This window comes from Strix uralensis, chromosome 2 (genome assembly GCF_047716275.1).
Source record: "Strix uralensis isolate ZFMK-TIS-50842 chromosome 2, bStrUra1, whole genome shotgun sequence".
Classification (NCBI taxonomy): Eukaryota; Metazoa; Chordata; class Aves; order Strigiformes; family Strigidae; genus Strix; species Strix uralensis.
Window position 1 is genome coordinate 56622206 of NC_133973.1, and position 22254 is coordinate 56644459.

The window sequence follows — 22254 nt, forward strand, 5'->3', positions numbered from 1 at the left end:
AAAAAAAAAAATCCAAGAAAAAACAAAGATTACAAAAAATCAAACACTGTAACAAAGTAACAATCAGTCTTACCCTTCGACAAAACAAACCTTAATCAAATAATAAGTAACCTAATATCTCCTTCTGCCTTAAATCCTTCCCCATTCCTCGCCAACCCCCACTTCCCTTGAAAAGCAGATGGCCCCGGCAATATGCCCTGAAGGTCAACAGATGCACCATGTCTTCGGATGGAGAAAAGGTATATAATATATTTAATAATATTTCCAGATGATAAAACTAGAAAACACACGGTGAAAAAAAGCACAAAAACATCTACAGCAAGGAAGCAAACCAAACACAGTTACTGTGTTAAAATATCCAAGACATCAATGAAAATAAAAGCCAAGTAGTGAACTCTCATTAATGCTATGAATAATAAATAACAAGTGAAAAGAAGATTGATTTTAAAAAAAAGAAACTGTAAGAAATTACATAAAGAAAGGATACTAGATAACTCTGGGGACTGGTAATGGATATGGCTGCTTATTTGTCATGGCTCTCAAGAGTTATGAATTTCAAGATTTCCACATTTTTATAAAATGCGTCCCTGTCTTTTGGCTTCATAGGAAATTGTGTCAGTGGGTGAGTAGATGAACACGTGCATAGGTGAATAAACAGGTGAACAATTTAGCTTGGAGTGAGTTGGCTGAGGCTGCACTCAGTTCCAGCAAAGTATGTCTGGAGAGAATCAAACGAATTACAGATTAAGCTATTCCAGATTTTCACTGGTGAATTTGAGGTCCAAATCCAGGTCTGTGAATCTTAATGTGAAAACTGATTCTAGTGACAACATTATTGTGCTCCACACTTCATGTGTTCAGCTACTTCCAAATCAAATTTGTCCAATTTACTGATAAAAACAACTTCTTAACTGCTGACTCTATTGGCTAGTCAGGTAGATAACTTTCCTCAGAACATCCACGATAAAATATTTTATTCTGCTCCCTGTCACAACTGGGAAATTGTGTATTCTTTACCTTACGTGCATGGGTAATGATAATCACAGTTGTGATTATCACTGACTGCAGTATGACTCCCTAAGTTGGATCCCGAGACAGAAGTGCATTTTAAGGCTTAGTAACAAAGGTTCTGTAGACATCCCATAAGTTACTACTCATAGGAATAGAGAGGTGTATATATGCAGATATTTGAAGCTCATAGCACATAAAAAATAGGGCACATTAACTTAGCACTCTTTCCTCAACATGAAACAATTTGTTAACCCACAGTAACTTGCTCACGTGTCCTTAGTTTAAACCTCTATGCTCCAGAAAAAATACAGTTCAGTTTTATTTCCTCATAGGTTCAGGGCTAATAGAAGTACCAACAAACAAACAAACAAACCCTCTCCCAAGTGTACGCATCAAGAAAGTACCCTACATTACAGTAACAGTGGCCGATTTTTACTTAGACTAGATTTATGCCACCTTTTGAAATAAAACTTCTTATACTTGTACACAAACAATATAATAATGCCTAATCCTGTCTGAAACCATAACCATACAAATCAAAAAGCCTTCAGGTACCTGCTGCTAACAGCACAATGCTAATGTGGATATACCACTGGGGCCAAAAGGTGTTAATAACCTTTAGCCTTGGACTGATAGCAGTACAAAGTAGCTCCCACCGAAGCAAATGATGAAAGCCAGATGGTACTTCACTGGCAAAATGGACAGACAAGGAGGAACAGCATATCCACTTTAGCTTAAACTCTGGCGTCCAGACTTTCTAAAGTACGTCTGATCTTCACATCCGAGGACCTGTCTCCATTAGAAAGCCTCTTCAGGCCTAGTGGAGATGCAGAAGGTGTTTCTCTGCCATTAAGGACCAATCCTCCCAAATAACACTAGGTACAATGATAGAAGCACCCACAGTCTGGCAGATAGGGGCCTCTGCTGGCATTTCTGCTGGTCCTGAAGAGGGCCCTTTCCCCTTTTTCCTATCTGCTTCTTGTCAGCAGAGCCCTACAGTGTATGGTCTGAAGACCACGCCAGAAAGGGCAGCCACGCTTTCAGGGGATAACAAACTGAACTGCAAAACAAGGCAGCAACACAACACTGGGGATGTGCCGCGAGTCTCAAAAGCTAGACTGATGAATGAAACACACAAGGCATACAAAATGAAGAGCAACTGAAAAGCCCATAACCAAAAAAAAAAAAGAGAAAAGCAAAATAAAAAAAACCCACACACGTTTTACAATTTTATTGAGGGGTTTTGCCATCAGTTTAAGGAGAGTAGAGCTCAAACTTGAAAGCAAACTCTGTCTCTGAGGTTCTCAATCTATAACTGCTATTTGGAATAAAACAAAATCCATTTGCAGACTGCTTACGCTTCATGTAGCCCTGTACACACATAAGCATCGCTATGGAATTTACTTTGTAATGTTAGTGAGAAAATCCATTTTGTGTGAGAATATTAAAGACAAGTTCTGTTTTGTGTTGGAGCTGTCAACATCCTTGCGACTTTTGGTCCTCCAAGTACACTTTAGACTCCCTTATTTAAACACTCCAGAACTGGTGCCAAATGCAGTGAAATTTCCTTCCCTGTGAGCGGCTTCAGCATTGTGCTCACAAGCACATTTTTCAACAAATCCTTGTAATTTAAATGTATTTGTTTTGTATTCAGGTGGGCATGCAAAGGCATCCTGACTTCCACTATTACTGAAGATACAGTAATACTACACTCTTGAAGAGGGTTTAAAAGTATTGAAGAGAATTTTATTTTTCTCTTTCAGCCCTCTGTGGAAGCCAGAACACATGCCCTATACTATCACTTCAAAGCCCAGCTAACACAGAAGCCAGAGGGGGTACATATCAAACAAGGAGACTCAATGCATCCTAAAGTAGTATTGTAAACGTACAGTCTATTTCAAGAAAAACTACAATAAAGTGCTGAGAAATTAAGGCTATTAATCTGAATAATTTTATTCATTTCCATAATCCCACTGTAAAGACTGTGGGATCTGAAGAGAGACTTCACTAGATTTTTGGTGTGAATAAGGAGTAACATCATGATGTCAATGGAGCACCATTACAATCTGGGAAAAGCCTATTACTGATGAAATGGAAAAATAAAGCAGCGTGCGTGTCAGCCCAGCAAAGCAAGCAGCTGATTTCTAGGTCTGATTGTGTGGAAAGGGAGAAGTTATACAAGAATAAAAGACTGTGAAAGCTGCTCCATTTTTAGAACACAGAGAACACAAAATTGTAAACATTTTACAGGAGGTCAGCTTCCAGGCCTAACATCGGCAGCCTAGCATTCACATTGTGTAACAAAAACACCAGCAGAGATCTCTCCAAAGCAGCTCCTCATTATTAGTCCATTGAAATATTTATTTGGCAAGACAGAACATCAATAACGTTATCTCCTAAATTTTCTATTTCTAAAATATTTGGAATTGCATTAGATGGGCCTAATGCTCAAACCACTTAGTTGCAAGATTTTTTTTGAATATAAAGAAAAACTCCTAGCATCATCTGAATTATTTATTCTTCTCTTCAGAATTACAAGCTGGTGAGTATCAGCATAAAGAAGCTCAGAAGCATCCAATCCAGCCAGCTATTTTCAAGATGTAACAGGAGACAGGAAACCTTGATCAATAATAATGTATCATTATTTGTATTAAGCTACTGCCTAGGAGTCCTAACCCTGAGTCTTATATGCAAGATGATATTAAAATCTAGGAAAACACAGATGAAAAAAAGAGACAAGATAATCCTTGTCCCTGGAAGTTACAATTTAAAAATAAAATCAGAGATACATCATGGATGTTTCCTGGTAGATGAAAACTAAAACAAAACTGCACGTCTCCAGGCCACACTGCAAAAGAGATACTCACACTAGATTGAGTACTGTGAGACATGCTACGTTCCACATTATTTAATTTTTCCTGTAGTAAAGTATAACTAGCCCAGGTAAAGCATTGCCCTAAAAAAGCTGCACTGTTTTGCTAATGATGTTAACTTGGGCTTCTGTACAAAACCCCACACTGTGCAGTGCTGTTACAGCCAATAAACAAATATTGCTCAGCATTTTCAATGCAATAATTTGTTCTTCTTTGTTTTAAAGTGGATACCTTTTAGAGTCACCTGATCAGACTGTCACACTCTGCCCTAATTCATGTTGTCACAGACCCTGTGGGACCCATCCAAAACAAGGGACATAATGAAAGCAGGCAGTCGGGTAACAAGCCTGCTCCAAAAAGCACTGCAGTAGAGCTTTGCTCAGAGGGAAAGAACAGCTCTGCCAGCTTCCATGCTGGCACAGCAGTATGAAACAGGTATTCTTTCCAAAGGGCTTTTCAAAACAAAACCTGCTGCTTTCTTTCCAGTTCCATTTTCATACTCCCCTGCTCCAGTTGTTAAAAAAGAAATGACAGTGGCAGAAGAATATATGTGAAGCAAACTGTAATATCTCCTACAAATAGTATCCCTCCTATTCCTTTGATACACAAACAATTTGAATGTGTCATTCCTTGAAAAAGCCTTTATTTTTTCCCCCAGTGCAGAAAAAGGTTATCTGGACCACTCTAGAAAATACAAAGCAAACACAGGGAGGGTTTGATTCACAAGAACACATCTTCTGTTTGATATTGGCACAGCTGCAGTAATGTCTGTGAAGCATTTTCCCAGGGCTTGCAATGACACTGAGGCAGCACAGCTGACCTCTAGAAGAGGGAACCAGCTATGTGGGCACTCTTGTGTTTCAAACTGATGTGCAGTGTAGCATCCACAGAATTGGAGGTGTTCTAGCATACGTTTCACAGTGCTATGTTTAGCTGAGAAAAAAGGAGCAAAAACCATCTCTCTCTCTCCAGCTCTTCATTACAAAATGGAGTACACTAACCTTTTGCCTTCAACTGATTTGGACTGCATAGGTTGTGGTTATGCTCAGAAGCAACATTGGTTGTGCAGAAAAGGCTTATTGCACTACTGTGTTAAAGAGATGACAGGGAAGAAGGGGAAAAGCCTATTCAAGGGAAGAAATGAGCCCTCAAAACCCAGTGTACATCAGTGCCACAATACTGGTATCGCTAGTAGTTACCTGAAAAAACACTGCTTTGGAAGCTGGTAGGGAAGCCCACAGTTAAAGGCAACACGCCTGGCTCTGTTTGGGTTCTTTATTGTTTTTTTTTCCCCCTGCTCTCTTATTTTTTCCTCTCCCTTATTACTATAAACAGATGCAGATGATTATGAGCCTGGTTGTTAAGAGCTCTGGTAATTTCAGATCAGCACCCGGCATGACCTACCCGGCAGAAGGGGTTACACGAGCCCAGGGCCACAGTGCTTCCACCACAGCTCACAGACTAGCTTGCATTTGCTAGAGCAGTGATGAAGGATTAAGCCCAGCAGATAAATACAACAGATAATCGTCACATCTTAAACCACCACAGCTAAATCTACCAGAGTTTATGAGACAGTCGTTTATGTTAAAGGTCCAAATGCCAAAGGAGCTAATTACTCTTTTTAAAAGGCTTCCCATGATATTCCAAATAAGTTACTTTCTTGCTTTCCTAGAGTTTAGCATTCCTTACACAATTTCTGCCTTTTTCAACAGAATACTGAGAAAATTAATTCATTAAAGCATCGAGATCATTTAAAGAATGGAAGGAAACAAACTGCTGCAAAAAGCTAGTACAATTTGCTAAAAATTGTTTTTATTATCCCACTTAATAATGGGATAATGCACTTGAACAGCAGAAAATTTTGTAGTGGGTTATTCAGAGGGAATTGTTTTGTGCAGATCATTTCTGCATTAATATTAAAACCTTCTTGGCCTAGAGATACTTCAGTGTAACAGTTACATGCGTTTCTATTTCACGTCACATAATGTCTGCTTATAATGCAATGCTATGTCACTCAAAAGGTGAGAAAATGAAGAAAGTAATTTTTAGAAGCACTAAACACTTTAGAAAACAACATTTCATTAATATAATCACTAAAAAGAGAATTATTACAGTACCAGCACCTTAGAAGACAAATTTCAAGCCTAAATCCCACCTTGTATGTGTATATATGCATACATAGAGATACACATGTGCACACCCCTATCTCAGGAGGGTTCTCAAGGAGCACTGATGTGAGGGTTTGGAATGGCTCCTTCCTGCCCCTCCTCAGAAGGAGCCACTCTTGAAGCAGACCAGCCAGAGTGACAGTGCTGAATGGCAAATCTGCAAGGACTAAAGTCAAGCAGCTACCTGGAAAGAAAAAGGATCCTTCATAGTGTATTTATAAATGCTAAATGGTCCGGGAAACTGCTGAGAGATTTCTCATGCTCAGATCCTCATTTTCTCTTGCGTGGTCATCCCTGGGACAGCTCTGGAAAACAAGGCAGCCATTTTCTCATAAGCTGTTAGACTCAGCAAACCAGATTGAAGTGCTTGATAAGCTGCTGTTCTCTTCCGTGCCTGCAGCGATCACTGGGGAAAAACAACCCATCACCCACAAACAGGTACAACCGCAGCCATTTCTGTACTTGCCTGGTTTGAGTCAGGGCGCAGCAGCGCAGATGGGGCTGGGGGAGGGGAAGGATGGGGAGCCCTCGATGCAAACACATCAATATGCATGGCGAGTGCCTGCCCTACCCCAGCTGCTGATCCCACGGTTCATCCCTGCAAAACCTTATGGACCTGCAAAATAATGCTGCTTCCTCACAGTTCTGCGTTTCCAAAAACTAACTGCCACTGTTAGAAGATAACTTTGCTTTTGTAGAGCCTGGGGGGTCTAAGATACTGTCGTGTTCACAGTGTGAAAAATGCCCCCAAACCTTGGGGTCAGTAGGGGAAGAAAGAGATTTTAATGTGCGATCAGCAGACACATACACACATATATATGTACCTGTATGCACACACACACGATGTAATTTTCATAAGTAAAAAGGCTGTAAGTAACCTCTCTCGCATATAAGTAACCTCTCAATTTGTGAGGGGACTAACAAAAAACGGTAAGCAACCCAACTCTTTACAGCGTACAAATATGGATATTCAAAATTGCTAATCGCTTGAGAATATGAAAGGTCTGTCCCCACATGTAAAGCAAGAAGCCGTGACACCTATACTTATGTTTACTTCTGTTCTCTATTATAATCCTCTTTCTTGTCATTTTTGTAAACCTCCCTATTTTGCAGCAGTGTTTTGAAATTTGGCAGCAAGAAGCCCTGGGTGCAGGGAGAAGCTTTTCAGCCCCATACAAAATGTGTCCACTTAGCTATGCCACTTACGTTTCATCAGCAGAGACTACTAAAACCTGGTTGCTAAAGTCCCCCACTACCCCATACGTGCTGCCCGCCCAGCCTTGGCTCTTCAACACGAGGTCAGGCTCCAGCCAGCCCCCAGCCAGCAGTCAGATCCACTGGCTCAGCCAGCCAGGCCTGAAGGAAGCCCAACTGGTGGGGGACACATGCCCCCACTTGGCCACTTCTGATGGCTTCTGCTTGTCTTGGGAAGTGTGCTGCACTGGGCTCCTTCTCCACTCGGAGGCTGCACAGACAGAAGGTGATTCCCTGAAGCCACTGAAGTCCCCATGCCTCAAGCTCAGTTCGAACCACAGGGGGTCTGGCAGACCCAGCTGGTTTGCCTCTGCTGGTGCAAAGGCACGTTTAATTAATTACATCCAACTTGGACATCTCGTTCCAGTGGCTGGTCCATAAGAGAGCAGTACAATCATTCTATCTAAGGTACTTGTTTAGGTCAGCTTCAAGAGATTCAGCAGCTGAACTCAGGCAACTCTAACAAGTACACTTCTTGCCCTAGTGCCTGCTCCAGCTGTTGAGAGCAAGCATTCAGTTTGCCCCTGCAACCTTTGCATCTGCGGTTTCACACGTGCTTTCTAAGGGCGTTGTTAAATCAAGATGGTACCCAACCCATCATTCCTAATGCTCAAACTCTGTAACTGTTTCCCCAAGTTACCACATTACTTTACACCATGCTTTGTAATGGTGCTACTATAAAGGATGGCAGTACAGCAGGTGACTCCCGCTAGCTTTGCAGAACACCAGGAAGACAAGAGAGTCTGAACAAACACAAGTAGAGCAGCGTACTTTAAACACTTGATGCCCTCATCAGTCACCAAAACTACCGAAACAGCCACATTCTACATGATTAGCTGGTGAAGAACACTTTCATTCTGTGACCATTGATTTTTACTGGGTGAAGTAGTAAGTTTTATTTTTCTGCCAAGCATACATGCACTCAGGCATTTTTTAATATCTTTTATTTTGGAATGCAGGATAGTGTAAGTTTAAGAGTAGAAAGTCTCCTCACTCCACTAAAATTCAAAGTATGTAAAACCGCAGCTCTATCAATCATGCCATCTGTGCTAGAAATGCCATTCTTCTTCTCTTTTTTTTTTTTTTTGCCACGGGACTATTATATCATGTGCAGGTGGTAACATCTAAAAATATATCACAGAAGATACATGTAAAACCAGACTACTCCTTTTCTTGATCAAAACAGTAAGTTGAATTGCACCCATGCTGATCTAGCTCGTACCTCTTGGCACTGGAGGTTTTTTCACTAGACCTGCAACCCTCGTGATGAAATGCTGTTTCCAGAAGGGAAGCGCACAGTTCCTCACACCTGCTTCATACCATCAAACCAGATAAAATGGCTTGATCTCTTCCAGGAAGAAAGGAGCTCAGCCGTGGAGCGAGAAGTCAGACAAGCACCATATGGCCAGAAGGGAGGGAAGACAAAAGCGAGGGCCGAACCACCTCTCTCAGCAGCAGCAAGAGTTACATTGGCTCAGCTGTGTTGTCTAATCAAGTATTCTAAATCAATTAAGACTGAAGCCAATTTGTACACATGAATCTTTGTATTTATAAATGAACCTAAATATTCCACAGTAATATTCCATACGGTTTAATTCCTGTAGTACATGGACAGAAACCAAGGACTGGCTGAGCTCATTAGCCATGAAAACATGCAGTTTTATCAGGCAAGCTTTTGTCCAGCAATACAAAAAATGAACAGTGAATGAATTAACCCCTTCCCACCCCATAAAACAATGCTGCCCAATGCAGGAACATTGGTTAATGTCAGTTAACAGTCAAGATGCTCTCTCAGTTGTTTAGAACTGCCACCAGGCCTAAGCTTCAGCCTGCTTAAGTATTTCTACAACATCATCGTGAGAGGGTTTATTGACATCAGTCATCTGGTGATAAGACTGACAGGGTTTGTAAATATTTCTCACACATCTTCCCAGAATACTGAATTTCTCACAGGTTTTCAAGAACACAGAAAGCCACTTGCTCTGCCTGAAGAGCATTTCCCCAGGTTTTTATTTGGGTGGTGATGCTCAGGCAGAGGCAGGGTGGCTGCAGACACCCACTGAGGTAATTCTCCATGCATGCCTACCTCACCTCTCCACACAAACGGCTGAGCCACTCATCATTCAGTGGCCCAGGATGGCGATTTATAGCCCGTTCCAGGCAGACCGGATCAGGCAATGGTTTGCTTTAAAAAGGTGCACAGCAAAGTAAAGCGTTTCCGCAGTGACTCAGCATTGTGTATTAATAGCCAGCCTAAGCTTATTTAAGACCCTGCTGTTGCCATGTGTCGGGGACAGGGTCTGGATCAGACTGTCGATCTGACTGGAAGCTCACCTCGCAAATAAAACCATTTTTCAGCACTGCGCGGCGGCACAACAACAGAGCCAACAGCACCCAGGGAGTGGGAGCACAGGTCGAGGACAAGGGGAGGGAGGACAGAATGGGCCCTTCTGCAGCTGCTGCATTTGAATTGGCTCAGGTCAGCTGCAAAGTGTTGGATTCCCTTGGTCCATAGGAGGATGCGGAGGCCAAGGGGCTGCTGAAGTTGTGAAGAATTGGGCCCCACATAAGTCTTTATACCCACCACACAAAGTGAACGGAACAGAAAACAGTGTTTAGAAGAATCTTGTATACTCATCCTGCATGCACATAAATACCTGCATGTAGAAATTAAGGGAATCATCTCCCAGTGTATGCTTTTGGTCAAACTGGAAAGCACAGGGGTGAGAAATAGAAAAAAGTCACCATAATCTGATTAGCTCTGTAATTAAGACTAACCTGGGAGATCAATAAGAGAAACTATAAGGAGGGTTTTTTCAGCATAGTATGCTGGAGAGAAAATGGGAAATCTGGTGGAAATCTAATGGGATAATGTAACAGATGGTAGGTAGACACCCAGGGGACATGGAATATGTTTAAAGATGATACTGGCTAACAGTATGATTAAGAGTATATGCAGTATCACAATGCACAGAGTTCAACTAGAATGTAAACAGTAAGACCATAAAAACCTTAATATTCTAGGTTAGACTTACATACTTTTATAAACACCTACAAGACAGTTAGGAAGAACACTTACAAAAGGGCTCTACATAACACGACTATCTGGGCTATTTAAGGGAATGGCTCTTGACCTTGTCTTGAGAAACACGGCAAACAACTGTCTACAAACACAACACAGGATACCACAAAGAGGACAAGCAATTAAATTAATCATCAAAGACATAACAATAAATAATGGACTCAATGAACGGAAAAGAAAACTTGTGTTACATTTCTGGACACATCTTAGGGAGCAGAACAAGCGACCAGTGGAGCTATGCAAACCTGGGCGATCTGAAGCTTACCTGACAGTACATCATTCTACCAGGCCTGTAAGGACTCGGGGGGGGGGGGGGGGGGGGGGGGAGGAGAACTAGATCAATCCCCATCCATTTTTCCAAACACAAATACACCAGTAAGTTCCAGCAAAATCTTCCACATAACCCACTGTTCTTCCAGTTGGTACACATGCAGGAGTACAGATTGCTGTCTATAAGCTGAACACACAAGCAGGTCAACTCAAGGTGGCCTCTCATGCTCAGGCACTTTCAATTTTCTCTTGAGTACAATCAAGTTTGCTGTACCAGTCTCATGAAACTACGGTGGTCCTGTGACTTCCAAATATTTGCCAACAATTAAATAATACCTATAAACAATACAGTCCAGCTGTAGAGTTGCTTATGTCTCCAGAAAATAAATAAACATTATAGATATAAACTCCAGATATATACAGATAGATGGGTACATACATACATACAATAGTGTTAAATGGAGTAGATGTAAACAAATGATATAAAAAGATATAAACCAATGCTGCATTATTATAAGCCAGTTATTTATGTAGATTTATTTTAAAATATGTCTGATTGCGTTCATAGCACTGATGAAGAGAACAGTAATGCACTAAATATCATTAAACACTTAAACTAAAATTCCTCCTTGATCGTCCCTTCACAACCACTTTGATTCCACTTTGCCACCCAGGACAAGAATAACTGCATGACCTGAAGGTCAGAAAATTCTTACTCCATTATGAGAGCAAACTAAGTAATTTCCAAAAGCAGAGCCCTCTCCCATGCACAATCCTGCTTCTGGCTCTCCCATCTCCGACTGGCACTAATTTAAATTAGGGGACTGGTAGCTTTAGCACTTCAGCTGATATCAATTACCATTATATCATGCAAAGCACTCCCTGAAGTAATCAGGAACCAAGCTGCTTATGGAAATAGTGTAAAAACCGCAGCAGAAATTAAATAGAAGCCAGTACACAGCAGAGACATAACCAGGCCCTCTGTGAGAAAAAGAGATTTAAATGGGCAGCTGCATTCCGCATCAGCAGAATTACAACCATTTCTGTGAATGGTTTTAAGGTGCACAGAGAGGTCACTGTCTTCCATAGATTGGGTTACTGCAAAGCCAGTAGATAATAACTATAGCAAGGAAGCAACTGCATACTGGACTGCCTTAAAACAGCTGAGAAGAAACAGAGTAAGCCAAAATGATGCTGACTCTGACGCAACTTCAGAGCAGGCATCGTCCTCTAATTTACTCACAGCTAGCTCATGAAAACTTCGCAGTGTTTTTACAACCATAAAATCCAATAAACCAAGCCCCCAAACACAGATTTTTTTTATCTTAGTCTAGGAAAATGGTGAGAGGTAATGAGCTTGGGCCCAATTAAATATGATGTAAGGAACCAACAAGAAACACACACTTAGGAAGCCTAAGTCGTAACAGCCATCCTGCATTGTTTTGCTTGTGTCTGTTTTTGGTACTCCACACAAACTGGTTTTGCCCAGGTACAAAGTATTTTGTTTTAAGGATGCTTAAACTAGTACTTGTCATATAGGGCAAGCTTGCTCAACTGAGGAGCCAGCTAAAGTCATCCAGGGCCCACCTTACGCATACTGAAAGCACAGATATAGATAGGCTTCCTGGCACCCTTCCATCCTACAATTTCCTACTGCTATTACACTGATGATTCAAATCTAATTTTAACAAGCAAGCAAGCCTTCTGCTGTCAGCAACCATTGTTCCAAGACACAAGGAAAATATTTTAAACACATTTTCATGCCTTTCCACATCTGCATTTTTGTATTGCTTTTGTTCCTGGAGAGGGGCACGGAAAAGGAAAATAAGGGAAGCACTTCCCAAGGTAGGGAGCTAAGATATCGGTGCTGTCACTTATAATTTCCTAAACAAGCCTAATTTTCCAAACAATACATGGGTAGGAGAAAGGTATTATTAATTTAAGAACTAATGCTTTGAAAGTCTAAAAAACTTGCTACAGTAACAAAGCAAGTTTCAAAAACACATTCCCCTAAGATCACATAAAAATAATGGGTTTTGTTTCAAAAATATAAAAACATTTTTCACATCCTTTGGTAAAATTGAGTCCTACACAGCCATGGTATTTATTTTTTTTAAATAACTAACTGTTTCATCTCTTTACAGCTAAGTTTGTGTGTAAATGAAACTTCTCCACCAGTTTATAAAGAATCTACAAATTTCCTTGATTGGATACTATCTCACAAGAGGAGACCACTCACTATGTTTCTAAGTGTTGGCTTAAGAGATCGGAAAAAGCAAAAGAATTTGAATATTCTTTTACCTATTTTTAGTTTCTTCTGAGTTACAGCACAATCAAGTTAGCTATGTGGCACACATCCTGCTGTTTATACCATATGATTTTAACAACTTAAAATAGAATACCTTGTGCAAGGTATTTAACTTGATCTCTTTGTTCAGGTCAGTGGCATTTGAGTTATTAATCTAAAAAGCTAAGATTCATTCATTTCTTCTTTTCTCCCAAACTTGATTTGTTCTTCTATAGAATTGTTGCATTTAGACCAGCTGGGATACTGCCAGCCAATTTCACTGCAGATAAAATTTAAGGAAAAAATCATTAAAAGCCAAAACAACATTTTCCAAATTCTCTATATAAAACGTCAGTGCCGAGCATTCAAGTAAACTTTGAACACTGGTCCCTCCTTACTGGGCTCCTAAGTGGGCTGTATGTTTTATCGGCCCTGCCAGGAGCACAAGGCAGAAGGCATCACAAAGGTAGCTTTTGGAGCAGGACAAATTACTGAACTATTTCTTCAGTTTCTTGCACAGTAACTACTGTGCTGCAACGGTTCTCCAGAAACATATAACCATCATCTCAGCTATATAATCTGTGTGTATGAAAGCCCTAACCTTAACTGAAGACCTTCATAGGCATGAAGACAAAAAGAGACCAGTACATTATCTAACTGGGTTTCCTCAATAACACAAGTTTTGAAACTCAAACACGCAATTCTTGCACTACACGTAACTTTGAACATTTAAAGAAATCTGTATTTTAGAAATTAATCTGAACAGGATGTAAAAATTTCAGCTAATGGACAATTCCTTGTCTCAATTTCAGCAATTTTCCAGCTTTAAAATAGCAATGAATAGCGGGGGAATAACAAAATCTGTTTCCTTTTTGACTTCTGCTACCTTTAGCTTATTTCCAATGCATCTTTTTATTTCCATAACTTCCAAACAAAACAGCCTTCTCGTATCATAAATCTTCACACACTTATTACCAGATGATGACCATCTCACAATTTCAGTCTCTATGTGACAAAACGGATTGGGTATTACCAGTTTCCTACCAGAAAGACGAGCTCCTGCAGAACTCCCAAACTCTCTCCCCAGTACATCCAAACATTCTGAGCTTCAGATATGAGTACTACTCCTCCACATCCTATATGGATATTAAGTACACTTTTTATTTGTTAGTCTTGCAATCCTACATCAAAACATCCTATCACTGAGTGGTAGACTTCTGTGCAAGATGTACGGTATGGCTGTAGAGCACCTCAAGATTCATGAATGACAACTTCTGAAGGAGCTTTAGATATTATAGGCTTGCACAGATCAAAAGAAAAAGACATCACCTTGCTATTCCTCATCACTATCTTTACAGTTGAGTAGTGTAATGTGAAATAATGAATTGAAGAGCACAATAAGAAAACTAACATCTAAAATTGCCGGGTGATCTGGAGTAGGGAAACAGGAGAAAAATGCTGGTATTTAATTCAGAATGAGGATGTTCAGAAACAGCTCAACATAGGTTTTTCCAGTGACTACAAGTAGAACCAACACCTGCTGGATTTGCTTACAAATTCAGCCAGAGTTTTAGGGACAGGACACAGGACAGCTTTCTGCAAAAGCCAGCAAATACTTAAGCATGTGTTGTTACCATACAGTATTAGCAGAGACACAGCCCTGTACATCTGGCTTCAAAGCACAGGAGATAACTCTATCCACTGCTTTCCTCATTGCAGATGTGCACGCAAACCACTGGGCTATTTTGGACTGATGCTTAACATTGACTAGATAGATTAGAAGTTGAAGAGACAAGAAGGACTTGGGATTCAATGCAATAAAAAGGAAACACAGAAATACAAATGGAAAGTAACAAAGAAACACTACTTGAGAAAATGCAAGATATAAAAAGTTTGGTACAAAAAAAAAATACTTAGTAATAAGAAAGAAAGGGAAGGAAGGCAAAAAGTGAACTGAGCCATAAAAGAAGTGGGAGATATTATGGGCAGGCAAGCTACATAGTAGAATTTTAAAAAAGAAAAGCATCAGAAATCAGGCTAACAGAAAAAACATATATCCTCTGTAAATTTAGAAGGACCTGGATTCCTGAATCTCGTGGTTAAAGGGGGGGTTAAAGGGGGGGTGGGGGGGGGTGTTCTCTAAAAAGCAAAAACTTGAAGAACTGACTTCTGAGCAAAGACTGAGAGGTAAATCTGTACCTGTGTAAAATGACAAAGCCAGGCAAAGAGAAAGTGGGGTAATAGTTTACAAATATCTGAAGAAGGAATCTCCACAGCAGAAAAAGGGAGACATTTTCTATCAGATATGGAAACTCAGGAAGGAGCAAATGGAAAGATTTTTTTTTTAAATGGAAAATATTGAGTGACTGACAGGAAAGGCTTTTTGGAGGGGAACAACTGCTGGCCTGTGAAAAAACTGCCAGAGGGAATACTGCAAAGCTACTGCTGGACAAAATAACAGAAAATGCACTGATGGGAACAGTCCTGTATCAGCAAGGAGGAATGCCTCAGATGATATAAAAGACCACTTCCCAGTCTGCCTATCTGTACACTGTGCATACTGTAACTAAGATATATTACCTGAAAATTTGTGCTCCCTTTTTAATATAACACTAATGTACTTTATTACTGATTTTAACAGGCCTTAATAGGAGGAAGTATATATTCAATTATTTTATTACATGCTTTGAATATAAATGGTGAGCATCTGCACTCTAGTTTACTCCTCCTGTCCTCGCCCTCTCATAAAAAAAGCACTGGCACATTTTAGAATTCAGAGCGGCCCTCCCCAGCCCAGCCGCTTTCTTGGCTGCTTTGCTGGGATCTATATATCCAATCTAATTATTTTGATTCCCATTTCCAACCCTATCAGTGGTGCAGTGGTGCAAGAAATCAAAATGCCAGTCTCCTGAATGTGTTAGAACCTAAAGCTAACAGCTACTCATTTGCAGAGGCATCACCGTGTGGCCCAAAGCCCCTGTCATCATGCAATTTATGTTCAACGTTCTGGATGTGACTTGAGAGGGGTTTCCCAGTGTATGAATACTGCGAATATTTCATATAACGTTTCAGACAGGTTGTTGCATCATCTTGTTCTGTCACAGCATAACTGAATAACAAAACCCAGCAATGCTTCAGTTTAGATTTTGTCTCTTCTTAAAGACTTCCTTAGGTCCTTCTGTGTTATTTTTCCCTTTGTTTTCGTAGAAGGGAAAAAAATTCGATCATACAAGCTTATCTTCCCTTAAGTGATCAGAAGAGAGAGTCAGCAATACTCCTGCTAAAAACACCTACTATCCTCTCAAGTCAGGGGGATCATATGTTGCTCACTAGCTGAATTCCCTTGGGGGTCTTTTCCCTGACTATATGCTTTCACCCTCTTAAATTACAGTCTTACTTAGATTACTAATGCCTCAGCACCACCAAAAATGTTCCCATTCATTTCCACAGCTTTTACAAATATGATAACATGATTTGTGTTTAAATACAAGCGTCACCGTTTTACTTTTTATTATGAATATCATATGTTTGGCAAGCTGTCTGACCTTCCTTATGATGATGAATGCCGCAGCAAACAATTTGCTGTATCTTTAAAGAAAGGGCCAATTCAATTACATTATGCCAGAAGCTTTCAAATCCCTCTCTGCCAAACGTCTTTGCTATATCCTGCCACAGACAGCCCATTTGTATTCCAGCACAGTAGGACACTTGTTTTATTGAAGCATACAGTTCTAGTTAGGTACTATCAACAGAGCACTATTTCAGTTCTCCAGCTCTGTGTTCCTTCCCACCCCCTCTAGCCTCGGTTATTAGGATTTTCAATTTTACTGACCAAACGTGTATGCATTACTAATTACATGCATGAAATCCAGTAGTTATCGACTCCTACAACAAAATACATTAGTGACCAATTACAGGAGTTCTTGGCAGCAATAGTTATCATTTTAGTGGATTTAATCATTGCACTTAAAGTGAAGCTTGAGATTCCCTTTGAGATTACACCACTAATTGCTTCTGTTTTGCCAGTTACTGCATGAGCTGCTTTGCAAAAAGGATCACTAAGGATGTTTTCTAAATAGTAAAGAGCAGCAAACAGATGAAGCCTCCTGTAATAAGTTCCCCCCCACAATAAAACCACAGCATCACTTCATTCACACCACAATGCCAATCGCCAATGAGATATGCACTGTCATCCCCTCTTTCCTTCTCATTTCTTGGTATTTGGGCAGACAACAGCAATACAGCTGCATTGCTGCTCACATGAATTGTGTGACACACTATCATTTATTTATATAGATAGTGAGAATATTATACTTTAAAAAAAAAATCGTTTTCCCCACCTCTTCTGTGTTTGCACAGAGGATACTACTTGTTATTATGACACTATGTTTGAATGGTCTTAGACCTTCAAGGGGAAAAAAAAAAAACCAACCTAGGCAAAGTACGTGATTCATTACACACACAATACCACCATAATAGGCTTCCACTCTCCAGGAATCCCCACAAAAAAACAGTCCCCATCCAAAGGAATTTGTAATATAACATATTGTTCTTTAAAAGCCCACATCTACCTCCAGATCCTGGCTAGTGATGAATTATCTGGTTTACAGCCTTATAAAGCAGAAGTGTCTATATATTTTAATGCTGAGGCCAACCACAGGACTTTGGTACCTTTCAAATTTAGTGATATACAACTTTCCATACACCAGTGAAAGGCTGTGACACTTGGCTTCAAGCAAAACAAGGAGATACAAGTTCATCAACATTTTAGGTCTGATCAAAATAAGTTGTCTTTCAAAGACAGAAAGTGTGTGGGAGGGTTGCAACTACAGTTTTGTTAGCTGAGAACAAACTATTTTAATAACCAAAATTGTTTAAATAAATTTGTTTGGTTTCTTTTTATTAAAGTTTCAGCTAGTGGAGCTTTCCATTACTTGAACACCACTTTCCGAACAACAAAGAACTCCTCTCAAAAATATTAAAAAAAAAATCCTCAACCAAAATTTCTCAGAATCTTAAAAAACCTTCTAGAATTGTCTCAAACATCAACTTTTTTAGGATTTCAGGAGATGCTAAATTGATACAACTCTAATTAGAAACTTAATTGATCTCTGTGAGAATTACTATAGCGAGTTTTAAATCCCCAGAGACTTCTAGACTATGAACAGCAGAGCGTTTAAAAACTGTCAGAAACCATACACTATGATTTACAAAAATAATAACAATCTCCCTGAAATTAACAAGAGCTTCATCCTACAGTACCAACAGGCTGTAGCAACAGTTGGCTTCACTTCAGCCTCTAAATATGGGATGGACTATTACCTACCGATCCCTGAAAAAGAACGTAATGCAGTACACAGAGGGTTGCGTCACGGATATATTTTATCTTGCTTCAAACCCAGATGTAGATTTGCACAAAGCCATCGATCTTTCCAGAACACCAGACACAAGGTCTGCTACATGCAGGGTACTCTCAAAAACAAGACCAGTTCATTTCCATGCTTAACTGAGAAAATCTTGCCCCAGGGCACTCAATTCTGAATGAGAATCTGTAGGTGATGCTGTAACTACAATAACTGGCAAATAATAAACTGGATAAAACACCTGAATTAGAGATCAATCCTATATTCATAAAGGAATAGACTACACAATTTAATTGGATTATCCCCATCTCTTAGTTCAATAGTTCTTGACTTCTGCCTTCCTCAAACAACAATTAAGGACAATTTTCAAGTAAAAAGTAACATAACACTGACACGATGTCTCTGTCAAGGCAGAGTCATTACATCTACAAATCCTCAAGCCCAGCAGAATGATGTTTCCTTTGTATGGGCAAGCTCCTGTCTCACGTACCCAAGCACAAAATCTAAACTATATTTCAAAAAAGATTGCAACTGCACCTGGAATTTCTAGTACTGCCTTCCAAATGAGGAAATGGGAACAAGACTGGAGAAAAAAAATATTCCTGAAATGAACAGCTTATATATAGCACCCAAAATACAAAAGGTCAGGAAATACCTGGCTTTCATCGCTGTCAATAGCAATAGACTAAAATATGCAGAGTAGGACTGATAACACAGGAAATAAATGAAAACATTTGCTGCGTGTTAGTATAGAAGTTAAAAGAAACAAGGCAAAAACCTCTCTCAAAGGTCCCTGCTGGATTTAAAACAGAGCTGTTGAGCCAATTTTGATTTCAAAACATGCCATTATCATTTAAGAATACTGAACTTCTCTGCTTTAATAAACCTTACACCTGTTCGCTAGTCCACAGACCTAATTCCTAAAACCACGCACAATGAGTGCAAGTATGACAAGGCACAACATTTGCGGGAACCAGAACTTCAATGAGAACTACAAATGCACAGGAACTTATAATACAGTCTCAGACATTATTTGTGATTCACTACCTAACCTACAAATCAAAGAATGATAATGCTAAATGCTGCCATGATGCATTTCTGAATGAATTAGAAGTCTTAGTGTGTGTATAGCTCACAAAGCCTGGCATATTTTTAAGTTACGTATTTAATTCTCTTTAGTATCAAAAGCAATGAGGGACTTTTTTGCCGTCTATCGCAAAGAGATAAACACAGTAAATACTATGGCAAAATGAAATATACTTTTTTACACAGTGATGTGACAGATACCAATTTATAAGTTCCTGCATTCAGTACAAGAATATGATTAAACGACAGCACAGATTTGGAATAAAATGCACTGATAACAAGTTTAGACCAGATTAAATCGAGAGACTCTCAGCTGATAAGTAGAGTTTGTAAAATTTAATGTAGATTACAGTAAGGATATTCAACTTACTGAAGCCTTCCAAAACTAGACATAATTATTTTAGCATGATAAACGCCAGCAGGAAGAAAGGCTCCAGCTCTCACAATTGTTTCAGAAAACTCAATTAACTTGCCCATTATTAAAAATGTTACCAGTAGAAAGTTTTGTGCTATACTGTACTTATCTGCTCATTGATATTACGTGCATTTCTTATATGAATATGTATGAATAAATAAATATGTTAAATAATAGAACAAAGTACCTTTTAACATGTAAAATAATTCACTGTAACCAGAATAATGCTTGGATTGCCAGGAAAGGAAGCTAGGTGGGTAACTGAAAAACATCCTTCCTGTCTTTTCAGAAACCTCTGTACGCTGGGTTTGGGACTGGGGACCTTCAGACTCCTCGGAATGTCTGCCACACGCCCTGTCAAAGCTGATGAAGAAAAGCTGTCCCTGTCCTATTTTAATGGAAGCTAATCCAACTATTTTAATGGAAGCAAACCCAACCGAGACAATAGCTTTTGTCTCAAACAACGCAAAATGAGCGTCCACCCTTTCCAAGACAACCAGATTAAGCTACCACGACGTTGTCTTCTCAGCCTTCATCCTCCAATGACCTCATACTTAACCTGGCCTCTTCTTAGGACTTCAATCTAATCTCAGTGCGTTATTATGATCACAAACCAGCAAGATCGAGTTTAACTTTAAGAAATAGAGAGGTTGTTCAAAATCAGAAATTAGTCTTAAGATAAATAACCAAAAAAAGCAAAACACCAGAATACCAAGAAATCCTGCACATAATCTATGTTTAATTTTATGGAGGTTTTAAGGGTAGCAATAAAAATCAAACCTACTGCAAAGCACTGAAGGCTCTATACAACATTCCCTTTAAGTAGCCATAGTACTTCTAATCTTTTTCAATTGCAATTAGGCACAGAGATGCTGAAAAATATTTAACAGTTTTAACATTTTGTAAAGCTTAAGTCCAGCTAAGCATTCACTTACTCAGGTGCAAGAACAGTCAAGCTCCCCAGTTTCCCCCAGATTTTTCCTTCAGGCCAGTTTTATCCTTAGGTACCTGTGTACAATAAAAAACAAAGAAAAAAATCAATTTACATAACTCCTTTTAAGTTCATCTCTTGATAAGATCAACTCTTACGGCCCCAAAATGTCAGCAGTTTAAGAATTCAGATTTCCAGTTTTTCTAACAGGATTATTTCCCATCAATTTGCTTAACCAGCAGCAAACTCAAAGCTTTTTTCCCCCTGCAAAAAGACCAGGTTTTATTTGACCAGCTCTACATATATGTATTTTTCTAGACTCAGCACAACCTTAAATGAAAGAGTTTTCTGTGAGAAACCTCATGTAAATTCAACCTAGTAGAAGGTGGGATTGCATGTTTTAGGTATATTTCATCACTTGTTTTTAGGAGTACAAACAGACAGCAACACAGTTAAGGCTTTGTTAGCCGCAGATTTAAGCCACCTTAAAACTGTTAACATGTGACAAGAATATTCTACATATTCAATTACAACTTTAAAAATTCAAAGAAGGTTTGTGTACAGGTACACTGTCAGTTGAAGGAGGAGCTCAAAAAACAAAGTTATTCTACTTTCTCCTGGCACTGGTATGAATTAAAGAAACATTTTCAAAATGTGCTATTCAACCATATGGAATCAATTTTTGCAAACATATGGAGCTCCAATTAAATAAGTGTGGCTTTGCTGACACAAAAGTCCACCTGCACATATTCATATTTTCCAGAATTAGACCATCTAATTTAGAGCAGCCCATCTAACAATAACGGAGTAGAAAAGCAATGCATTTGATATGACACAACCACTGAAACTAGTCTCTTTATCGCAGCCTTACTTTTGACCATGGTCAGAATATAACCAGATAAGATGGAATTATTTCCCCCAAAATACAATTACAATTACATCAGATCAAAAGAAAGTTATTTTCCATCTTCTCCATCATGCAAATAAATACATAATTCGAAAAGTAAGCAAGGTGTGGTTTTTCAAAGATTTTACCAGAAGTCAATCAAAATTAAAAAACTAATGATGCTTCCTAGTTTTTAAGTTTTCTTTGCACATTGTACACCCAAATTTTCCCAGGATAAATATATGGAAAGCATGCCATTTAAAAAAACAAAAGTCAACAAGCTATATATAAACATCAACATCCTCAACAACACTAAAATCTTTAAATAAGAAAGGTGTCCAAGGAGGTGGAAACCCACAAACTTTTAAGGTAAGTGCTTCAGAAGTCCCTATTTTTAATTTTTAAGCATTTGGAGTTAATTGGGTCCCCTTGTTCCTACCTAGTCTGACTGGCTTTTTATTAGGTGATGACATGCAATTTCTTTCCACGGGACCTCGACCTCATTCAGTGAACAGAGTAGCTAGAAGAAAAGAGGGTACAGAAAATCTACACATTAACTGAATTACATACTGTCACAGCACAGCCTTACACTGTATCTACTCCAGGTTATTCTGTGCTGTTTCAGAAC

General features: G+C 39.3%; 1 protein-coding gene across 9 annotated transcripts in view; it reads right to left on the reverse strand.

Annotated features, from left to right (window-relative positions):
• The window catches only part of TBL1X (transducin beta like 1 X-linked), a 201189-nt gene that overhangs the window by 122836 nt on the left and 56099 nt on the right, over window positions 1–22254 (reverse strand). For 8 of the 9 annotated variants that reach the window (XM_074858852.1, XM_074858842.1, XM_074858853.1 and 5 more), the window contains one exon: window positions 20745–20817. The exons of the other annotated variant lie outside the window; for it this stretch is intronic. The gene's annotated coding sequence lies outside the window, so the exon portion shown is untranslated. The remainder of the gene's footprint in view (window positions 1–20744; window positions 20818–22254) is intronic. 9 annotated transcript variants of the gene reach the window in all.